The sequence below is a fragment of the Anomaloglossus baeobatrachus genome, unplaced genomic scaffold (assembly GCF_048569485.1).
Source record: "Anomaloglossus baeobatrachus isolate aAnoBae1 unplaced genomic scaffold, aAnoBae1.hap1 Scaffold_2940, whole genome shotgun sequence".
In the NCBI taxonomy this organism is placed as follows: domain Eukaryota; kingdom Metazoa; phylum Chordata; class Amphibia; order Anura; family Aromobatidae; genus Anomaloglossus; species Anomaloglossus baeobatrachus.
Genome location: NW_027442385.1, coordinates 30,001 through 50,982, shown reverse-complemented (window position 1 = coordinate 50,982; position 20,982 = coordinate 30,001). Strand labels below are relative to the sequence as shown.

At 57.2% G+C, this 20,982-nt stretch overlaps 1 long non-coding RNA gene and 1 other non-coding gene across 2 annotated transcripts in view; both read left to right on the top strand.

The window, feature by feature from the left end:
- The window catches only part of LOC142267237 (uncharacterized), a 57,981-nt gene that overhangs the window by 30,565 nt on the left and 6,434 nt on the right, over positions 1-20,982 (top strand). Inside the window, exons 2-3 of the long non-coding RNA XR_012733163.1 lie at positions 3,725-3,774; positions 11,395-11,444. This is a non-coding gene — a long non-coding RNA (uncharacterized LOC142267237). The remainder of the gene's footprint in view (positions 1-3,724; positions 3,775-11,394; positions 11,445-20,982) is intronic.
- On the top strand, positions 5,750-5,903 carry LOC142267238 (5.8S ribosomal RNA). The gene has a single exon (XR_012733164.1). It is a non-coding gene; the product is annotated as a 5.8S ribosomal RNA (ribosomal RNA).

Here is a 20,982-nt window from a genome sequence, read left to right as displayed (position 1 = left end):
GTTTTATCCGGTAAAGCGAATGATTAGAGGTCTTGGGGCCGAAACGATCTCAACCTATTCTCAAACTTTAAATGGATAAGAAGCCCGGCTCGCTGGCCTGGAGCCGGGCGTGGAATGCGCGCGCCCAGTGGGCCACTTTTGGTAAGCAGAACTGGCGCTGCGGGATGAACCGAACGCCGGGTTAAGGCGCCCGATGCCGACGCTCATCAGACCCCAGAAAAGGTGTTGGTTGATATAGACAGTAGGACGGTGGCCATGGAAGTCGGAATCCGCTAAGGAGTGTGTAACAGCTCACCTGCCGAATCAACTAGCCCTGAAAATGGATGGGGCTGGAGCGTCGGGCCCATACCCGGCCGTCGCCGGCAGTCGACGCCCGAGGAGGCTAGGCTGCGACGAGTAGGAGGGCCAGCGTGGTGAGCGCTGAAGTCCCGGGCGAGGGCCCGGATGGAGCCGCCGCGGGTGCAGATCTTGGTGGTAGTAGCAAATATTCAAATGAGAACTTTGAAGGCCGAAGTGGAGAAGGGTTCCATGTGAACTGCAGTTGAACATGGGTCAGTCGGTCCTAAGCGATCGGCGAGCGCCGTTCCGAAGGGACGGGCGATGGCCTCCGTCGCCCTCGGCCGATCGAAAGGGAGTCTGGTTCAGATCCCTGAACCCAGAGCGGCGGAGACGGGCGCCCCGCCGCCTTCCCCCTCCCCACTAAACAAAGGGGGAGGGGGTAGCATGGGCGCCCAGAGCGGCAACACAAACGATCCCGGAGAAGCCGGCGGGAGCCCCGGGGAGAGTTCTCTTTCCTTTGTGAGAGGCAGGGCGCCCTGGAACGGGTTCGCCCCGAGAGAGGGGTCTGAGCCTTGGAAAGCGTCGCGGTTCCGGCGGCGTCTGGTGAGCTCTCGCTGGCCCTTGAAAATCCGGGGGAGTTGGTGTAAATCTCGCCCTGGGCCGTACCCATATCCGCAGCAGGTCTTCAAGGTGAAATACCTCTCGATGTTGGAACAATGTAGGTAAGGGAAGTCGGCAAGTCAGATCCGTAACTTCGGGATAAGGATTGGCTCTAAGGGCTGGGCCGGTCGGGCCCGTCCGCGCGACCTCCGGCCTGCCCTCAGCCGCCCGCTCCCCGTCCTCCGTGCTGGGCCTGCGAGGGCCCACGCGTGGGGCGTCGAGCGGGGACGGGCGGCCGGCTAGGCACAGTCGGGCGGGGGGGTCCAGGCGGGCGGCGGTGATGACTCTGACCCCGCCGACACATTGTAAGATATATTGTAGCGTGTAAAGCAGGCTTTACTGGTTGCTATGGGAATCTGAGTGGTATCTAGGGTCCATTGGTCGTCTTGTAAACAAACCAGCGCAGATGGTCAGTGAACACGTTATCCTCAGCGACCAATCACCTCACTGCTTTCACTTTCTCACCAGCCCTGTAGTTAAGGCAGTTGAAATCTGATCGGTTGCCATGGTACCTTCCTCCATATTCTCTATTATAGATGGAAAGAGGAGAGACCTGCTCCACCATGATATCGTAAGGGTGCACACAGAGTCGGGACCTACCCCAGAGACCACTGCACCCCAAATTCAGGACTATCCCGCTGGAGCTGGGCCCTTCCAAACCCCCTCTCTTGTTTACCTTATATCTTATGAACATCAAACACACAGGCCTCCGACCCGTCACAGTTGCCATAGCCATCGCTTCTTCTAGAAGTCGTCACCTCACCCCGCCGTCCACTGGAGTCGGGCACGCTCATTTTGTAACCCTCTTTTGCTCCTGTAGCAGAAGCTCTTAAGGGTCACCCATACTGGCGAAATAAAATCAAAAATTGCAAAAACGTGTTCCAAATTGGGCAAAAACATCCCGCCTCTTGTTATGTGGTGATATCGGTGATGACTGAGACAGTCCCCGACATATTACCTTACTGATGTGAGGGATACAGTGGCACAGAAATATCGGTGACCCACAGGTGCCGCCAAAATGGCTCCCATCCATCAAGGTCCTATTCAGATGCCAGTGCGCTTTCTCTGGCAGTTGATGCTCATTTTGGATGTAACCAATGCCACAAAAGTAGTAAATTGTCAAAAAATCTCTCAAAAAATGCAAAAAAGATGCAAATTACAAAATAAGTATGGTAATTTGCAGAAGACCGCACATTTGGCAAAACCTAGGACCTCCAATTATATGGTGACATTGGTGATGGCTGAGAGTCCCTGACATAACGCTTGCCATTAGTTTGGCAGGAGATGCAGATTTGGTGCTGAAATTTATACACCAAATTACTGCACAAAATCTGCACAGAAAAACATGTTTTGGCAGGAAAAAAGTAGCTGAAAAAAAACACTCTTTTTATTGCATTTGCACGTTTTTTCACATGCTTTTTTCCATGCGTTATTTAGTCATAGCGACTGCAGTGGTTCAGGCACTCGTGATCGCCGCCAGGTCTCCGAGTGAGTTTACAGCTGGGACCCGACTCTCGCTGCCAGGAGCAATGCCTGCGCCGCTCACAGCAGTATGATCGCAGCATTCAGGAGGCAGGGGGAGGAATTGCTTAACTCTCCCTGGCGATCAGGTCCCTGTAATGCGATCACAGGAACCCAATCGCTGCCATGGTAACCCTGGGTTGTCACCATGATGACCCCGGGTTACTGAGGTATGGATCGCCTCACAGACCAGGCTACCTATGTCACCGGAGTTCCCTGAAGCAAAGTCCCGCCGTAAAGACCGCAAGATGAGAAAATGTCTGCTAACACTGGCTCTGTGGACTAGATGCAGGGACCCTGGTGACATCACATGGTGACCCAAGTTCATGCCATTGGATTTGCAGGAAATCCCAGTGATACGCTGGCATGAACTCGATTCACCTTGTGACCTTACCGGACTTCCTTGGAACAAGGTCCTACAGTAAAGACCGGGAGATGAGGAAATGGCTGTAGGGAACCGCAGTGGCGTCAAAAAAGCACACAAAAACGCACAAAAAAGCATGCGTTTTTTCCTACATTTTTCACTGACTCCATTGAAGTCAATTGGTGATAAAAAGTAGGAAAAAACGCAGAAACAATTGACATGCTGCTTCTTTTTTCAACATCAAAAACGGCAAGGAAATAAAAAGCAACATGTGCACAGCAAGTCAGGATTCTCATAGACTTTGCTGGGATGATTTTATTTGCTTTTATTAATTAAAACAAGCAAGGAAAAAGCATGAAAAATGCAACGTAGGGTAGTTTCTCAAATCCAGATGATGGATATCACAACCGTAACATGTGTATCCAGCACCAATCTCTACAGTACATTCATAGGCACCAGGACCCGGCTGCAGAAACGGATCTTCTCCCTTTACTTCACAGCACCAACTCACTGACCAAACGTGTGGCTTATTGTCCTCCCTCTCCTGGGTTCAGACCAATTGATGGGCAGAAGTGCTTATACCTGCCCCCTTAGACATTTGTTTTTCCTGTACCTTCAAGTATGAAGGAGGACAGTCTCTGGCCAGTTTGCAGGATTGTGTATTAGGGAGGCCCCTTGCAAAGGAACAATAGACACGCAAGCCCCCCAGACAATGAATCCTACTTCAAGCCTGATTACATTAAGGTCCATGGAGGCCAACTAGGAAAAACACATTTATTTACAACCCCTTCCCCCTTCAAATTGTGTACCTTGAACTGACGAGCAAGCAATCTCAAATAAAAATTCTATAACAACAAGAGTGATGTAACCGGCTCATCTGATTTCCTTTGTGTCTTTCAGACCAGCATCAGTATGCAAAAGCGGAATTTCAGAGTGAGGGGCTTAATAAGGTAATGTCCCCCACTATAATGTATGGGGTGTATGAATCTTCTGGGTATTCCCATATGTAAACATTGACTTTTTACATTTTAATAGTAACGGATTGTTAAACCCTGAATAGTCCAATCCTGTAGTGATTGTAGGGAGACGACGGAGGTGCGGAGGGTGCGGTGCGGGTCCCTCGTGAAGCAGGGTGTGGGGAAGCGTCCCCACCGGGCCTGCGTACACCTTCCACGGTACCTGAACGTCCTCCCCGAGGCGGCTCGGAAAAGGGGCAGAAGCGAGAGTCGGAACGAGAAGGGAACCGAGGGTCCGACAGAGAAAGCTGGTTAAAAATAAAAGGGAGAGATGGCGCGAGAAACCCATGACGGAGGAAAAAGGGGAGGCCCCCTCGCGCTCCGCGCCCCCTTCCCCATCCCGTCGGCAGCTGGGCCCACCGCTGGAAAAGCCACGGGAGGCGAAAAGAAAAGTAGAAAAAAAAAGGCCGTTGAGGTATGGGCGCGAGGGTGGGGGGAGGACTACGCTGGTAGGGCGACGCCGACACGGCCAGGCCAAGCATCTGGGAGACCTCTGAGTCGCCTGGTCGCGGTGGACCCTGAAAGCCAGCCCCCTCTCCCGTCAACCCCGCGCCCTTCCGCCGGTCGGGTTGAGGACCCCCGCGGCGGAGGCGGGACTAAGCCAGATGGAGGAGCCGCATCAGGTGACCCCGGTGGCCAGTCTCCTCGCTTCTGCGTCTCGCCGGGTGGCTTCCGGATGCCCTTCCGCTCCGGGCCTGCCTGTGGACCGACGACCCCTTGCGCGTGTGGAGGTGGGACTAAGCCAGATGGAGGAGCCGCACCAGGTCGTCATTGCCTCAGCCCCGCCCGTTCCCCAAGCGGCCCCTCGCGGGTCGCCCCGGGCTTTTGGTGGGGTGTTGCCCGTGGCGTCCCCCTGAGGCCAGTCTCCTCGCCATCGCGTTCCGCCCGGGGGGCTTCTGGTCGTCCGTGCGGCTTTTCCGTATGGGCTCCCTTCTGCGGTGTCCTCCCTCTGCTGAGAGGGTCGGCCTTCCGCCGACCTCGCGTCCTCCTTGCCACCTCCCCGAACCCACCGCGCATTCTCTGGGTGCACCCCCGCGTCTCCCTCTCTCTGTCTCTCTGCCGTCTCCCCGACCTCGACGCGTCCACCTCTTCGCCTCTCTGGAGCGTCGCTCGGTCGCCGACGGGCTACCTGGTTGATACTGCCAGTAGCATATGCTTGTCTCAAAGATTAAGCCATGCATGTGTAAGTACACACGGACGGTACAGTGAAACTGCGAATGGCTCATTAAATCAGTTATGGTTCCTTTGATCGCTCCAAACCATTGACTCGGACAACTGTGGTAATTCTATAGCTAATACGTATAAACGAGCACTGACCGCCAGAGATGCGTGCATTTATCAGACCAAAACCAAGCCGGGGTCCCGGGCGTGGCGTCGGGACGGTCCTCCGTAAAAGTCGTAACAAGGTTTCCGTAGGTGAACCTGCGGAAGGATCATTAACGAGAGAGCGAGGAGCGGCCCGCGCCGTCTCGCCCAGCGACCCCCCACTCCAAGGAGGTGTAGGGCCGGAAGCTCACGGTTTTCCTCTCGTCCCCTGATGCGGGAGCGGAGGGACCCCGACTTCCGCCCCGCTGGCGCTCCCTGCGCGGCAGGGGACGGCACGCGGAGGGGGTCCCTTCCCTCCCGTCGCCCAACCGCCGCAGGAAACGAAACAACCTGCGCGTCGAAGGCCGTCCCGGGTACCGCTCGCCCGCGTGAGCCCGCACCCCGCTCCGGGGTCGGGACCGGGCGGTAGGTCGAGAAGCCTCGAGCCCTTCTCTGTTACCCTCCCCGTCAGAGGTAGGGACGGCAGAGGCCGAGCGCCCGGGACAACAGAGCCCCCTTCCTGAGCGGAACACCCCCCGTCCCACGTGTTTTTTTACGCCTTTGCGGCCGACCAACGTTATCCAGAGAAAAAAAAAACGAGCGAGACTCTTAACGGTGGATCACTCGGCTCGTGCGTCGATGAAGAACGCAGCTAGCTGCGAGAATTAGTGTGAATTGCAGGACACATTGATCATCGACACTTCGAACGCACCTTGCGGCCCCGGGTTGCTCCCGGGGCTACGCCTGTCTGAGGGTCGCCCCTCCGTCGATTGCCTCCGCGGCGCTGCTGGGATTCAGAAGGAAGAGGAAGGGAGTTCCCAGACCTCTCCCCCGTCTCCTTGCGTCCCGCTAAAGCCAGACCTGCCCCCGCCCCGGGAATCGGGAGAGCGCGGCGAGGCTGTCTGTGGCAACACAGGGCTGCCTCCGGTCACTCCCCCCCGTAAGACGGCGAGGGCGGAACGGCGTGGTCCGTGGAGAAAAGAGGCTGAAGGGATAGAAAACGACCGCCCGACGTGACGCGTCGTTTCTCTTTCCCGCCCGGCCGCCGCCCTCTCCGGGACTCTGACTCGACCTCAGATCAGACGTGGCGACCCGCTGAATTTAAGCATATTACTAAGCGGAGGAAAAGAAACTAACCAGGATTCCCTCAGTAACGGCGAGTGAAGAGGGAAGAGCCCAGCGCCGAATCCCCGTCTGCCCGGCGGGAAATGTGGCGTACGGGAGACCGGACCACCCCGGCGTCGCTAAAGAGCCCGAGTCCTTCTAATACTGGCCCCAGCCCGCGGACGGTGGTAGGCCGGTAGCGGCCCCTGGCACGGCGGGACCAGGTTTCCCCGGAGTCGGGTTGTTTATGAATGCAGCCCAAAGCGGGTGGTAAACTCCATCTAAGGCTAAATACCGGCGCGAGACCGATAGCGGACAAGTACCGTGAGGGAAAGTTGAAAAGAACATTGAAGAGAGAGTTCAAGAGGGCGTGAAACCACTAAGACGTAAACGGGTGGGGTCCGTGCGGTCCGCCCGGGGGATTCAGCCAGGCGGGCTCTGGTCGGCCGTCACGGGTTCCCGCGCTAATTCCCACCCCGGCTCGCCTGGCGGGCTGCCTTCACCCGTCCCCTCTCGGGGGGCGGGGTGGGCGCCGCCGGCCACAGGCGAAGGGGGTGGACTAGGCCCGGGCGGCTCCGGTCCCCGCAGAGTGCATTTCCTCCGCGACGGTGCACCGCGACCGGCTCCGGGCTGGCTGTGAAGGCCTCAGGGGCAGAAGGTGGCCGAGCGGTTGCGCTTGCGCTCTCGGGCACGGGGCTCACGCCCTCCCGGTGTTATATACCCCTCTCGGCAGAAGCAGTCGCCCGGGGCCGAGGGAGACGACCTCCTCGGCGACCTCTTTCGGAACCGCCCTGCCCTCCCCATCCCCCCGTCGCCCGGACGGCGCATCTCCCTCTCTGGGGGGAGGCTGTCGGTCGGAGGCAGTGGTTCCGCGGGGGAGAAGCGGGGCTCGGCGACGGAGGAAGGAGGCCCCCGCCGCCGTGCCGCCGCTGCGGGAGGGCTTGCCAACTCCCCCCCTTAGGAGGGGAGGCGGTCGCCAGGGGTCCGCGGCGATGTCGGTGACCCACCCGGCCTGTCTTGAAACACGGACCAAGGAGTCTAACGCACGCGCGAGTCCGAGGGCTCGACGCGAAACCCCGTGGCGCAATGAAGGTGAAGGCCGGGGCGCCCCGGCCGAGGTGGGATCCCGCCGCCCGCTCCGGGGGGTTTACTAAGGCGGGCGCACCACCAGCCCGCTTCGCCCTCTCCGTCGGGGAGGTGGAGCACGAGCGCGCGCGATAGGACCCGAAAGATGGTGAACTATGCCCGGGCAGGACGAAGCCAGAGGAAACTGGTGGAGTTCCACAGTGGTCCTGACGTGCAAATCGGTCGTCTAACCTGGGTATAGGGGCGAAAGACTAATCGAACCATCTAGTAGCTGGTTCCCTCCGAAGTTTCCCTCAGGATAGCTGGCACGCTCCAGAGACCCAGTTTTATCCGGTAATGCGAATGATTAGAGGTCTTGGGGCCGAAACGATCTCAACCTATTCTCAAACTTTAAATGGTTAAGAAGCCCGGCTCGCTGGCCTGGAGCCAGGCGTGGAATGCGCGCGCCCAGTGGGCCACTTTTGGTAAGCAGAACTGGCACTGCGGGATGAACCGAACGCCGGGTTAAGGCGCCCGATGCCGACGCTCATCAGACCCCAGAAAAGGTGTTGGTTGATATAGACAGTAGGACGGTGGCCATGGAAGTCGGAATCCGCTAAGGAGTGTGTAACAGCTCACCTGCCGAATCAACTAGCCCTGAAAATGGATGGCGCTGGAGCGTCGGGCCCATACCCTCCCGTCGCCGGCAGTCGACGCCCGAGGAGGCTAGGCTGCGATGAGTAGGAGGGCCGTCGCGGTGAGCGCTGAAGTCCCGGGCGAGGGCCCGGACGGAGCCACCGCGGGTGCAGATCTTGGTGGTAGTAGCAAATATTCAAATGAGAACTTTGAAGGCCGAAGTGGAGAAGGGTTCCATGTGAACTGCAGTTGAACATGGGTCAGTCGGTCCTAAGCGATCGGCGAGCGCCGTTCCGAAGGGACGGGTGATGGCCTCCGTCGCCCTCGGCCGATCGAAAGGGAGTCTGGTTCAGATCCCTGAACCCAGAGCGGCGGAGACGGGCGCCCCGCCGCCTTCCCCCTCCCCCCTAAACAAAGGGGGAGGGGGTGGCATGGGCGCCCAGAGCGGCAACACAAACGATCCCGGAGAAGCCGGCGGGAGCCCCGGGGAGAGTTCTCTTTCCTTTGTGAGAGGCAGGGCGCCCTGGAACGGGTTCGCCCCGAGAGAGGGGTCCGAGCCTTGGAAAGCGTCGCGGGTCCGGCGGCGTCTGGTGAGCTCTCGCTGGCCCTTGAAAATCCGGGGGAGTTGGTGTAAATCTCGCCCTGGGCCGTACCCATATCCGCAGCAGGTCTCCAAGGTGAACAACCTCTGGCATGTTGGAACAATGTAGGTAAGGGAAGTCGGCAAGTCAGATCTGTAACTTCGGGATAAGGATTAGCTCTAAGGGCTGGGCCGGTCGGGCCCGTCCGCTCCCTCCGCGCGACCTCCGGCCTGCCCTCAGCCGCCCGCTCCCCGTCCTCCGCGCTGGGCCTGCGAGGGTCCACGCGTGGGGCGTCGAGCGGGGACGGGCGGCCGGCTAGGCACAGTCGGGCGGGGGGGTCCAGGCGGGCGGCGGTGACGACTCTGACCCCGCCGACACATTGTAAGATATATTGTAGCGTGTAAAGCAGGCTTTACTGGTTGCTATGGGAATCTGAGTGGTATCTAGGGTCCATTGGTCGTCTTGTAAACAAACCAGCGCAGATGGTCAGTGAACACGTTATCCTCAGCGACCAATCACCTCACTGCTTTCACTTTCTCACCAGCCCTGTAGTTAAGGCAGTTGAAATCTGATCGGTTGCCATGGTACCTTCCTCCATATTCTCTATTATAGATGGAAAGAGGAGAGACCTGCTCCACCATGATATCGTAAGGGTGCACACAGAGTCGGGACCTACCCCAGAGACCACTGCACCCCAAATTCAGGACTATCCCGCTGGAGCTGGGCCCCTCCAAACCCCCTCTCTTGTTTACCTTATATCTTATGAACGTCACACACACAGGCCTCCGACCCGTCACAGCTGCCATAGCCATCGCTTCTTCTAGAAGTCGTCACCTCACCCCGCCGTCCATTGGAGTCGGGCACGCTCATTTTGTAACCCTCTTTTGCTCCTGTAGCAGAAGCTCTTAAGGGTCACCCATACTGGCGAAAACAAATCAAAAATTGCAAAAATGTGTTCCAAATTGGGCAAAAACATCCCGCCTCTTGTTATGTGGTGATATCGGTGATGACTGAGACAGTCCCCGACATATTACCTTACTGATGTGAGGGATACAGCGGCACAGAAATATCGGTGACCCACAGGTGCCGCCAAAATGGCTCCCATCCATCAAGGTCCTATTCAGATGCCAATGCGCTTTCTCTGGCAGTTGATGCTCATTTTGGATGTAACCAATGCCACAAAAGTAGTAAATTGTCAAAAAATCTCTCAAAGCATGCAAAAAAGATGCAAATTACAAAATAAGTATGGTAATTTGCAGAAGACCGCACATTGGGCAAAACCTAGGACCTCCAATTATATGGTGACATTGGTGATGGCTGAGAGTCCCTGACATAACGCTTGCCATTAGTTTGGCAGGAGATGCAGATTTGGTGCTGAAATTTATACACCAAATTACTGCACAAAATCTGCACAGAAAAACACATGTTTTGGCAGGAAAAAAGTAGCTGAAAAAAACCACTCTTTTTATTGTATTTGCACGTTTTTTCACATGCTTTTTTCCATGCGTTATTTAGTCATAGAGATTGCAGGGGTTCAGGCACTCGCGATCGCCGCCAGGTCTCCGAGTGATTTTACAGCTGGGACCCGACTCTCGCTGCCAGGAGCAATGCTTGCGCCGCTCACAGCAGTATGATCGCAGCATTCAGGAGGCAGGGGGCGGAATCGCTTAACTCTCCCTGGCGATCAGGTCCCTGTAATGCGATCACAGGAACCCAATTGCTGCCATGGTAACCCTGGGTTGTCACCATGATGACCCCGGGTTACTGAGGCATGGATCGCCTCACAGACCAGGCTACCTATGTCACCGGAGTTCCCTGAAGCAAAGTCCCGCCGTAAAGACCGCAAGATGAGAAAATGTCTGCTAACACTGGCTCTGTGGACTAGATGCAGGGACCCTGGTGACATAACATGGTGACCCAAGTTCATGCCATTGGATTTGCAGGAAATCCCAGTGATACGCTGGCATGAACTCGATTCACCTTGTGACCTTACCGGACTTCCCTGGAACAAGGTCCTACAGTAAAGACCGGGAGATGAGGAAATGGCTGTAGGGAACCGCAGTGGCGTCAAAAAAGCACACAAAAACGCACAAAAAAGCATGCGTTTTTTCCTACATTTTTCACTGACTCCATTGAACTCAATTGGTGATAAAAAGTAGGAAAAAACGCAGAAACAATTGACATGCTGCTTCTTTTTTCAGCATCAAAAACGGCAAGGAAATAAGAAGCAACATGTGCACAGCAAGTCAGGATTCTCATAGACTTTGCTGGGATGATTTTATTTGCTTTTATTAATTAAAACAAGCAAGGAAAAAGCATGAAAAATGCAATGTAGGGTAGTTTCTCAAATCCAGATGATGGATATCACAACCGTAACATGTGTATCCAGCACCAATCTCTACAATCCATTCATAGGCACCAGGACCCGGCTGCAGAAACGGAACTACTCCCTTTACTTCACAGCACCAACTCACTGACCAAACGTGTGGCTTATTGTCCTCCCTCTCCTGGGTTCAGACCAATTGATGGGCAGAAGTGCTCATACCTGCCCCCTTAGACATTTGTTTTTCCTGTACCTTCAAGTATGAAGGAGGACAGTCTCTGGCCAGTTTGCAGGATTGTGTATTAGGGAGGCCCCTTGCAAAGGAACAATAGACACGCAAGCCCCCCAGACAATGAATCCTTCTTCAAGCCTGATTACATTAAGGTCCATGGAGGCCAACTAGGAAAAACACATTTATTTACAACCCCTTCCCCCTTCAAATTGTGTACCTTGAACTGACGAGCAAGCAATCTCAAATAAAAATTCTATAACAACAAGAGTGATGTAACCGGCTCATCTGATTTCCTTTGTGTCTTTCAGACCAGCATCAGTATGCAAAAGCGGAATTTCAGAGTGAGGGGCTTAATAAGGTAATGTCCCCCACTATGATGTATGGGGTGTATGAATCTTCTGGGTATTCCCATATGTAAACATTGACTTTTTACATTTTAATAGTAACGGATTGTTAAACCCTGAATAGTCCAATCCTGTAGTGATTGTAGGGAGACGACGGAGGTGCGGAGGGTGCGGTGCGGGTCCCTCGTGAAGCAGGGTGTGGGGAAGCGTCCCCACCGGGCCTGCGTCTGTGTCGCCCTGGGCAAGCCAGGGGACACAGGTCACGCACCACCACACCCCCCATCCCAGGTAGGCACACCTAAGCTGAACCACAAATCCTTGTTGCCTTCCTCCAGAGGCTGATGATTCACACCAGGGGGTGGGCCAGGCGGTTGGCTCCGCCCACCAAGGAGATCACAGCTCTGGAGGCAGGAAGTACCAGGCAGTTGAGCTCAGGGCGAGCTTGTGTAAACAAGATTAGCCCAGGGAGGGCAAGTGTAAACAACGAAGTGAAAGTAAAGAAAGGAAAGTGGCAAAGGAGGAAAGCAAGTGTGTGACAGAGAGAGAAGCCTGAGGTCCAGCTTTGTGTAGGGCCAGAACAGCAAGGTCAGCAACGGCGGTGACTGTCTGGAGAGGGACAGTTCGGAAGTTCCTGGAAGGACCCCGTTGGCTGTGTGCCCGGTGGTCTGGAGCAGTGTTCCGAAGGACAGTCAGCACCAGGGCAGGGGCCTCTCGGACCCCGGCAAGGCTAGGAGTCGCCAAATTTGCCGAATCCGTCAGTGACGGGGACGTAGCTCTCCCAACAACCAAGACCCGACAGAAGGCAACAGCCCAACCCGTACAACGGAGACACCGCCACCGCCAGGGCACCAGTCTCCGAGGGCCAGCGCCTGCGGGCAAAGTGTAGTGCTCCTCCGGCCCAGCTTGAAGCCGGGGAGCGGGTTACCGGTGGGGACCCATCGCAACCAACCGTACATACAGGTGCAAGGAAAAGGGACATCACCGTCACCTATCTGGGAAGCAAAGCAGCCGTCTGTGGGACCGTCCTACCAGCCGTTTGGTTTACCGTACAAACTGTGTCCGTGTCTCAGGCTGAGTGAGTACCACCGTGCCGCAAGGCACAGCGCTGCCCCCGCGTCCCTGCGCCCACCAGGCCCTGCACCTCACAAGCCATCACCGGGCCCCGGGATCACCAACCCCTACCCACGGAGGGGCAACACAACACCTGGCTGCTCCACATCACCATCCCCGGGATCCCCGTATTAAGCAGCGGTGGTGCTACCAATCACCACAACCGTGGGTGGCGTCACGGACATTATCCCAACACCCCAAACCCCCCTTTAACTCACGGGCGAGGAGCGCCACTCGAGAAACCCCCGGGATCCGGTCCACGGCTCGAGCCACCACTGAGCAGCCGGACCCGAGCAGAAGGGGTGAGCGCGGTGTGCTGACACCCTCCTCCCCGCCCGCGACAACTTGGCGTCACGAACAGGATCTTACCGCTCTGCCGTCTGGTAGAGGTGCGCCTTGTTACCGCCGGAGGTATCCGGCAGGAACATTTCAGAAGCCGCCATCTTTGGCGCGAAAAGTTCCCGCTCGAGCGTCTTCTCGAGCAGTAGAGGCGCGAAGGCCAAAACCCCGCCCCGAGAGAGGAGGGGCCGGAAAGAGCTAAGGGGGACGGAAACAAGATGTCTGCGCCCGACGGAGCCGCTGGAGGAGCGGTGGCCGCAGCCGCAGCGGCACCCGTGGATGGGAATGGACCTGCCCAGGTCCCGGCCGTACCGGCGGGAGGTGCCGCGGCCCCCACGCTCGCTCAGGTCATGCCGTTTTCCTTGCCCTATGCGCCCGGAGCTGCCTGGCTACCGCAGTATGACGGGAAACCGGATGCCCTACAGGCCTTCCGGAAAAAGCTTAACCCGTTGCTAGAGCTGTACCCCCTGACTGATAAGCAACGTGCAGCGATAGTGCTAGGCCAGTTAACCGGAGCGGCGGAGCAGGAAGCGGAGACCTGGGCTCTCTGTAGCCACCATCTTTGAGAAGCTACAGACTGCCTTCGAGACCCGGACTGAAGCTGAGCTGAGGATGCAGTTTTACCAGTGCCGGCAACGAGCTGGGGATAGCATTCGGGACTATGCTCTACGTCTGCAGACCGCCCTCCGCACGCTGAAGCGGGCGAATCCTATTAATGAGGCGGATAGCAACAAGATGTTAGTGGAGCAATTTGCACAGGGGATGAGGTCCCCTGAGGACCGTAAGCAACTCCGGCTGTGGGCCCTGGAACACCCTGATGTGGACTTTGCTGTGTTAAAGGAGCGGGCCATTAAAGCACTACAGCCCCCAGCAACCGAAGGTCTGGAACCCGCCCCGTGGCCCGTTGAGACGGCTCCCGTTGTGGCGGCCTCAGCCAAATCAACCGCTCCAACATCTGCAGCCCCGAGCAGCACAGTGGAAGAACTGGCAGCCCAGGTCCGTCGCATGGACGGAGACCTTGCCAAAATCCTGGCTGCACTGCAACCTCTGACCAGACCTCAGCCTCCAGCACAGATCCAGCTTGTTGACAGTCCCGAGGATGTTCCCTGGATGCAGCGGAAAAGTGCTAACAACCCGCGGAGCAGACCCCCAATCTGCTACAAGTGCCGTAAGCCGGGACATTACTACCGACAGTGCCCGTTAAACGAGCAACCCCTGGGGCCCCGGGCCAATCCTCAGGAGTAGAACATCGTGGCCCCCCGGACTGGCGGGACCGATATATCGGGGCCCGCCCTATCATCCCCGTGGCTGTGGACGGCATACCAGTGATGGCTCTCTTGGACACTGGATCACAGGTAACTACCATACCGTACACGTTGTACCAGCGGTATTGGGCCGTAGATGAACTGGCGCCCCCAGACAATAGTATAACATTGATTGCTGCTAATGGACTTCCATTGACCCAGGTGGGGTATAAACAAGTAGCTATGACAGTGGGGCAAGCCGAACTGCAACACCAGGGTATGATTGTGATCATGAATGAACCCAGTGATCATAACCCGAAAATAGTGCTGGGAACCAATGTGATGGAGCACTGCATGGATGATGTGTTAACCCTATTACAACAGTTGGCCGCCACGGCGGCAGGGAGCCGGCAGAGGGCTGTGCAGCGTGAGATCCGGGCCCTGATGTACCGCCAGCATGTAAGCTCAACAGGAGGGGAGATTGGTGGAGTGAGAGTGATGGATGTTGCTCTATTGACTGTGCCCCCTGGGAGCGAGATGATGATCTGGTGTAGGGCAGCAGTAGGGTCTCAGGGGCGTGACTACCCTGCAATGATGGAGCCCCTGCCTTCCGAGCACTGGCCCACTGTAATGGCCGCCCGAGGGGTGGTGGATGTGAAGAAAGGGAGAGTGCCTGTGAGAGTGCTGAACTGTGGAGAGGAAGAAGTCAGGCTTTCCCGGTATGCCACCATTGCCAAGCTGCTCACCTTGGACCCTCACACTATCCAGGAAACCAGTCCATCTACACCCCCACCTACCACCAGCACTTCCCCACACCAGGGGGAGACAAAGGAGTGGCATCAACAGCTACATGTAGGCACTGATGACACCCCCACACATCACAGGGCAGGGGTATACAGGGTGGTGCAGGAGTATGAACAGGTTTTTAGTAAGCACCCCCTAGACTTTGGGCAGATTAAGGGGGTCCAACATCACATCCCCACCGGTGAACATCCCCCTATCAAAGAGAGGTATAGACCTATTCCCCCTGCATATTACCAGTGTGCCAAGGATATGTTGAGGAATATGAAGGAGGCAGGGGTTATTCGGGACAGCTGTAGTCCCTGGGCCGCTCCGTTGGTGCTGGTCAAGAAGGATGGTACCATGCGGATGTGTGTGTACTACCGGAAGATCAACCAGATAACCCATAAAGATGCCTATCCATTACCTCGGATTGAAGAGTCTTTGGCTGCGCTGAGAACTGCAAACTACTTCTCGACCCTTGACCTCACCAGCGGATACTGGCAAGTGGCTGTGGCCCCAGAAGATCGGGAGAAAACCGCTTTCACCACCCCGATGGGGCTATGCGAATTCAATAGTATGCCGTTCGGGCTGTGTAACGCCCCAGGAACCTTCCAACGGCTGATGGAGTGCTGTCTGGGACATCTAAACTTCGAGACCGTCCTGTTGTACTTGGATGATGTGATTGTTTATTCCCAGACGTACGAAGCCCATCTGGAGCACCTGGCCGAGGTTTTCGCGTCCTTTGCCAAGTATGGGATGAAATTGAAGCCCTCTAAGTGTCACCTGCTGAAACCCAGAGTGCAGTACCTGGGGCACGTGGTGAGTGCAGATGGTGTTGCCCCTGACCCTGAGAAGATTACTGCCATCCAGAGCTGGCCGAGGCCAACTACGGTGAGGGAAGTAAGGCAGTTCCTGGGCCTGGTGGGGTACTACCGGCGCTTTATCAAGGGATACACGAAGATGGCGGCCCCCATGCAAGACCTCCTCGTGGGACAGACCAAAGGTGGTAGACCCGTTGGAGCCCCACTGTCGTGGGAGGACAAGCATGAGGAGTCCTTTTGCCAGCTGAAGGCGGCCTTGACCGGAGAAGAGGTCCTGGCATACCCTGATTATGGGCGCCCGTTCATCCTCCACACGGATGCCAGTAACGTGGGGCTAGGAGCGGTCCTATCCCAGGTCCAGGATGGAAAGGAGAAGGTGATCGCCTATGCTAGCCGAAAACTCCGGCCGACCGAAAGGAACCCTGAGAACTATAGCTCCTTCAAGCTCGAGCTATTGGCATTGGTGTGGGCTATCACGGAGCGGTTCCGCCACTACCTGGCGGCAGCAACATTCACCGCGTTTACGGACAACAATCCGCTGACGCACCTGAACACGGCCAAGTTGGGCGCGCTGGAGCAGCGGTGGGTAGCCCGGCTAGCCAATTATGATTTCACCATTAAGTACCGGGCCGGGCGCGTCAACATCAATGCGGATGCACTCTCCCGGATGCCCCATCTGTCAGAAGAGGGGTGCGAGGATGACGACCTCGAGGAGATTGAGTTGCCTGCGTTTCACCAGCCGCCTACCGAGAGGGTACAAGTACATCAGCAACGAGTGGATCTGGACCCACGGCCCAATCAAGAGTGGCAAGAAGCTCAGGATCAAGCGCCGGCTGTTCGCCTTGTCAAGACTCTGGTGGAACAAGGTGCTACGGGAATAGACCCTGCCGCCCCAGCCGAAGCCCAACGCTTGTGGAAGGAACGTAAACGGCTTTACCTACACCAGGGGAAGCTGTACCGTGAGCTGATCAACCCGAAGACCCATGAGAAAATATGCCAGTTGGTCATTCCTCAAGCTGACGTTGCCACTGTCCTGCGGGCATACCATGATGGTGCTGGCCACTTCGGGTGGAAGAAGCTGGAGATGCTGTTGAGGGAGCGGTTCTATTGGAGTGGGATGCGTGAATCGGTGGAAGCCTGGTGCCGGGAGTGCGGTCCTTGTACGCTAAGGAGAAAGGACGAGACTAGCCAGAGGGCACCCTTACATCCAATAGTCACCCATCAGCCGCTGGAATTGGTCGCCGTAGACCATGTCAAGCTCACCCCTAGCCGAAGTGGGTACACCTATGCATTGACCATGGTAGACCACTACTCAAGATTTATGGTGGTAGTCCCCGTTAAGGACCTAACTGGTCGAACTGCTGCTCGGGCGTTCCAGGCTTATTTCTGCCGGCCCCATGGATACCCAGAAAAGGTGCTGACTGACCAAGGCCCGGCCTTTGAAGCAGAGGTGTTCCACGAATTCTGCCAGTTGTATGGCTGCAAGAAGATCCGGACCACTCCTTACCACGCCCAGACCAACGGCATGTGCGAGAAAATGAACCACCTGGTCCTGGGGCTTCTCAAGACGCTACCACTGGAAGAACGGAACCTGTGGCCGGAAAAGCTACCCAACCTGGTCGATATGTACAATAATATCCCCTCTAGCTCGACGAAGTGCACCCCAGCGTATCTGATGAGGGCTCGGCCCGGCCGCCTGCCGGTGGATCTGGAGATGGGATTGGAGGCCCCCGAAGCACTCCCTTCGACGGTGGAGTGGGAAAGCCGGAGGAGAGCACAATACCGGCAAATCCAGGAGTATGTGGAGAAAAACCTCAGTCGAAGTCGAGAACAGCAGGAGCACCGGTTCAATCAGAAGGCGTCCGCGGATCCTTTCCAGCCAGGGGATGTAGTGCTGAAACGGAAGAGGAAAACACACAAGCTGGATGATCAGTGGGAGCAAGTCCCTTATGTCATACAACCCACAGAATGGGAAGATGGGAAGGCCTACCAGATCAGTCGTGACCAAGGGGGCACCCTGGCCACAGTTTCCCGGGACCATCTCAAAAGGTGCCCTCCAGCGTTGAGGGCAGAGGCTGAAGTACCGGTTCCTCCACCAGCGGAGAAGGCAGCAGAGGTAATCCACACGGTAATGGGTGACTTCCCAGCAAACTGGCCTACACAGAACGGCGCGGTGATTCTTCCAGTGATACTGTTCCCACAACCCGTGGATGAAGGAGTAGTGGAAGTGGTTAACCGTGAGCCAGAACCAGTGCCAGTGCCCAGGGATGAACCTGTACCCAGCTCTCCTACGCCCCCGCCTGCTCCACACTATAGCCGGGAGGAGGAATCGATTGTTCCCTCTACCCCACTGTCTAGCACCACTGACACCGGGCCCCGAAGGTCCACCCGTTCCAACCTAGGTAGACCTCCACTTAGGTACAGGGAGACCGTTCTGTAAGAAAAAGGGGTCAGGGAATGTAAAGAGTGCTTGTTTGAGTGGAAAAGTTTGAAAAGTTTAAAAGTTGAATGATAAGAAGAAAAATGATTACCGAACAGTAACCTGATTTGCTTTTGTGATTAGCAACCGGCTGGAGCCGGCACCGTTGTCCCCGTGGGGACCGTTTAAAAAGTTGTTTTGCATGGAGGACTATCCATGGACAAGCCCGTGAACTTGCAGGGCAACCACAGACGTTAGTGGCTTGTAAATATGTTGGTTACCGTTACCGTTTTCCGCAGGCCGCCTCCGGAGAGGCAGGTTGGAGGGAGGGCCCTGAGCAGAGCAGGCCAGGGCCCAGCCACCAAAGGAACCGGTGGCTACCCTCTGGAGGGCAAGGACAGATCCCGCTCGGGTACCGTGTGCTGGACTGTGGGTCAAGGGGTGCTGCCTGGGCTTTAGGGGCAGCATCAGGGCCAGGTTACTTGGGTGGGAGAGAGCGGAAACCGTAACCGTAAACCGTTGAAACGTTAAAGTAAAATGTGCCTCCCGTAAGGGAAGATTGTTGAAAATGTTATGTTTAACCCTGTTACCCCTTTTACAGAAAAATAAAACCGGTGTAGGACGGCAGCCCACGGACGGTCTGCGTTTTGCTAAGGGGGAATGTGTCGCCCTGGGCAAGCCAGGGGACACAGGTCACGCACCACCACACCCCACATCCCAGGTAGGCACACCTAAGCTGAACCACAAATCCTTGTTGCCTTCCTCCAGAGGCTGATGATTCACACCAGGGGGTGGGCCAGGCGGTTGGCTCCGCCCACCAAGGAGATCACAGCTCTGGAGGCAGGAAGTACCAGGCAGTTGAGCTCAGGGCGAGCTTGTGCAAACAAGATTAGCCCAGGGAGGGCAAGTGTAAACAACGAAGTGAAAGTAAAGAAAGGAAAGTGGCAAAGGAGGAAAGCAAGTGTGTGACAGAGAGAGAAGCCTGAGGTCCAGCTTTGTGTAGGGCCAGAACAGCAAGGTCAGCAACGGCGGTGACTGTCTGGAGAGGGACAGTTCGGAAGTTCCTGGAAGGACCCCGTTGGCTGTGTGCCCGGTGGTCTGGAGCAGTGTTCCGAAGGACACTCAGCACCAGGGCAGGGGCCTCTCGGACCCCGGCAAGGCTAGGAGTCGCCAAATTTGCCGAATCCGTCAGTGACGGGGACGTAGCTCTCCCAACAACCAAGACCCGACAGAAGGCAACAGCCCAACCCGTACAACGGAGACACCGCCACCGCCAGGGCACCAGTCTCCGAGGGCCAGCGCCTGCGGGCAAAGTGTAGTGCTCTTCCGGCCCAGCTTGAAGCCGGGGAGCGGGTTACCGGTGGGGACCCATCGCAACCAACCGTACATACAGGTGCAAGGAAAAGGGACATCACCGTCACCTATCTGGGAAGCAAAGCAGCCGTCTGTGGGACCGTCCTACCAGCCGTTTGGTTTACCGTACAAACTGTGTCCGTGTCTCAGGCTGAGTGAGTACCACCGTGCCGCAAGGCACAGCGCTGCCCCCGCGTCCCTGCGCCCACCAGGCCCTGCACCTCACAAGCCATCACCGGGCCCCGGGATCACCAACCCCTACCCACGGAGGGGCAACACAACACCTGGCTGCTCCACATCACCATCCCCGGGATCCCCGTATTAAGCAGCGGTGGTGCTACCAATCACCACAACCGTGGGTGGCGTCACGGACATTATCCCAACACCCCAAACCCCCGTTTCACTCACGGGCGAGGAGCGCCGCTCGAGAAACCCCCGGGATCCGGCCCACGGCTCGAGCCACCACTGAGCAGCCGGACCCGAGCAGAAGGGGTGAGCGCGGTGTGCTGACACCCTCCTCCCCGCCCGCGACACGTACACCTTCCACGCTACCTGAACGTCCTCCCCGAGGCGGCTCGGAAAAGGGGCAGAAGCGAGAGTCGGAACGAGAAGGGAACCGAGGGTCCGACAGAGAAAGCTGGTTTAAAAATAAAAGGGAGAGATGGCGCGAGAAACCCATGACGGAGGAAAAAGGGGAGGCCCCCTCGCGCTCCGCGCCCCCTTCCCCATCCCGTCGGCAGCTGGTAGGGCGACGCCGACACGGCCAGGCCAAGCATCTGGGAGACCTCTGAGTCGCCTGGTCGCGGTGGACCCTGAAAGCCAGCCCCCTCTCCCGTCAACCCCGCGCCCTTACGCAGGTCGGGTTGAGGACCCCCGCGGCGGAGACGGGACTAAGCCAGATGGAGGAGCCGCATCAGGCGACCCCGGTGGCCAGTCTCCTCGCTTCTGCGTCTCGCCGGGTGGCTTCCGGATGCCCTTCCGCTCCGGGCCTGCCTGTGGACCGACGACCCCTTGCGCGTGTGGAGGTGGGACTAAGCCAGATGGAGGAGCCGCACCAGGTCGTCATTGCCTCAGCCCCGCCCGTTCCCCAAGCGGCACCCTCGCGGGTCGCCCCGGGAGCGGCGGGCTTTTGGTGGGGTGTTGCCCGTGGCGTCCCCCTGAGGACAGTCTCCTCGCCTTCACGTTCCGCCCCGGGGGCTTCTGGTCGTCCGTGCGGCTTTTCCGTATGGGCTCCCTTCTGCGGTGCCCTCCCTCTGCTGAGCGGGTCGGCCTTCCGCCGACCTCGCGTCCTCCTTGCCACCTCCCCGAACCCACCGCGCATTTTCTGGGTGCTCCCCCGCGTCTCCCTCTCTCTGTCGTCTCCCCGACCTCGACGCGTCCACCTCTTCGCCTCTCTGGAGCATCGCTCGGTCGCCGACGGGCTACCTGGTTGATACTGCCAGTAGCATATGCTTGTCTCAAAGATTAAGCATGTGTAAAGTAC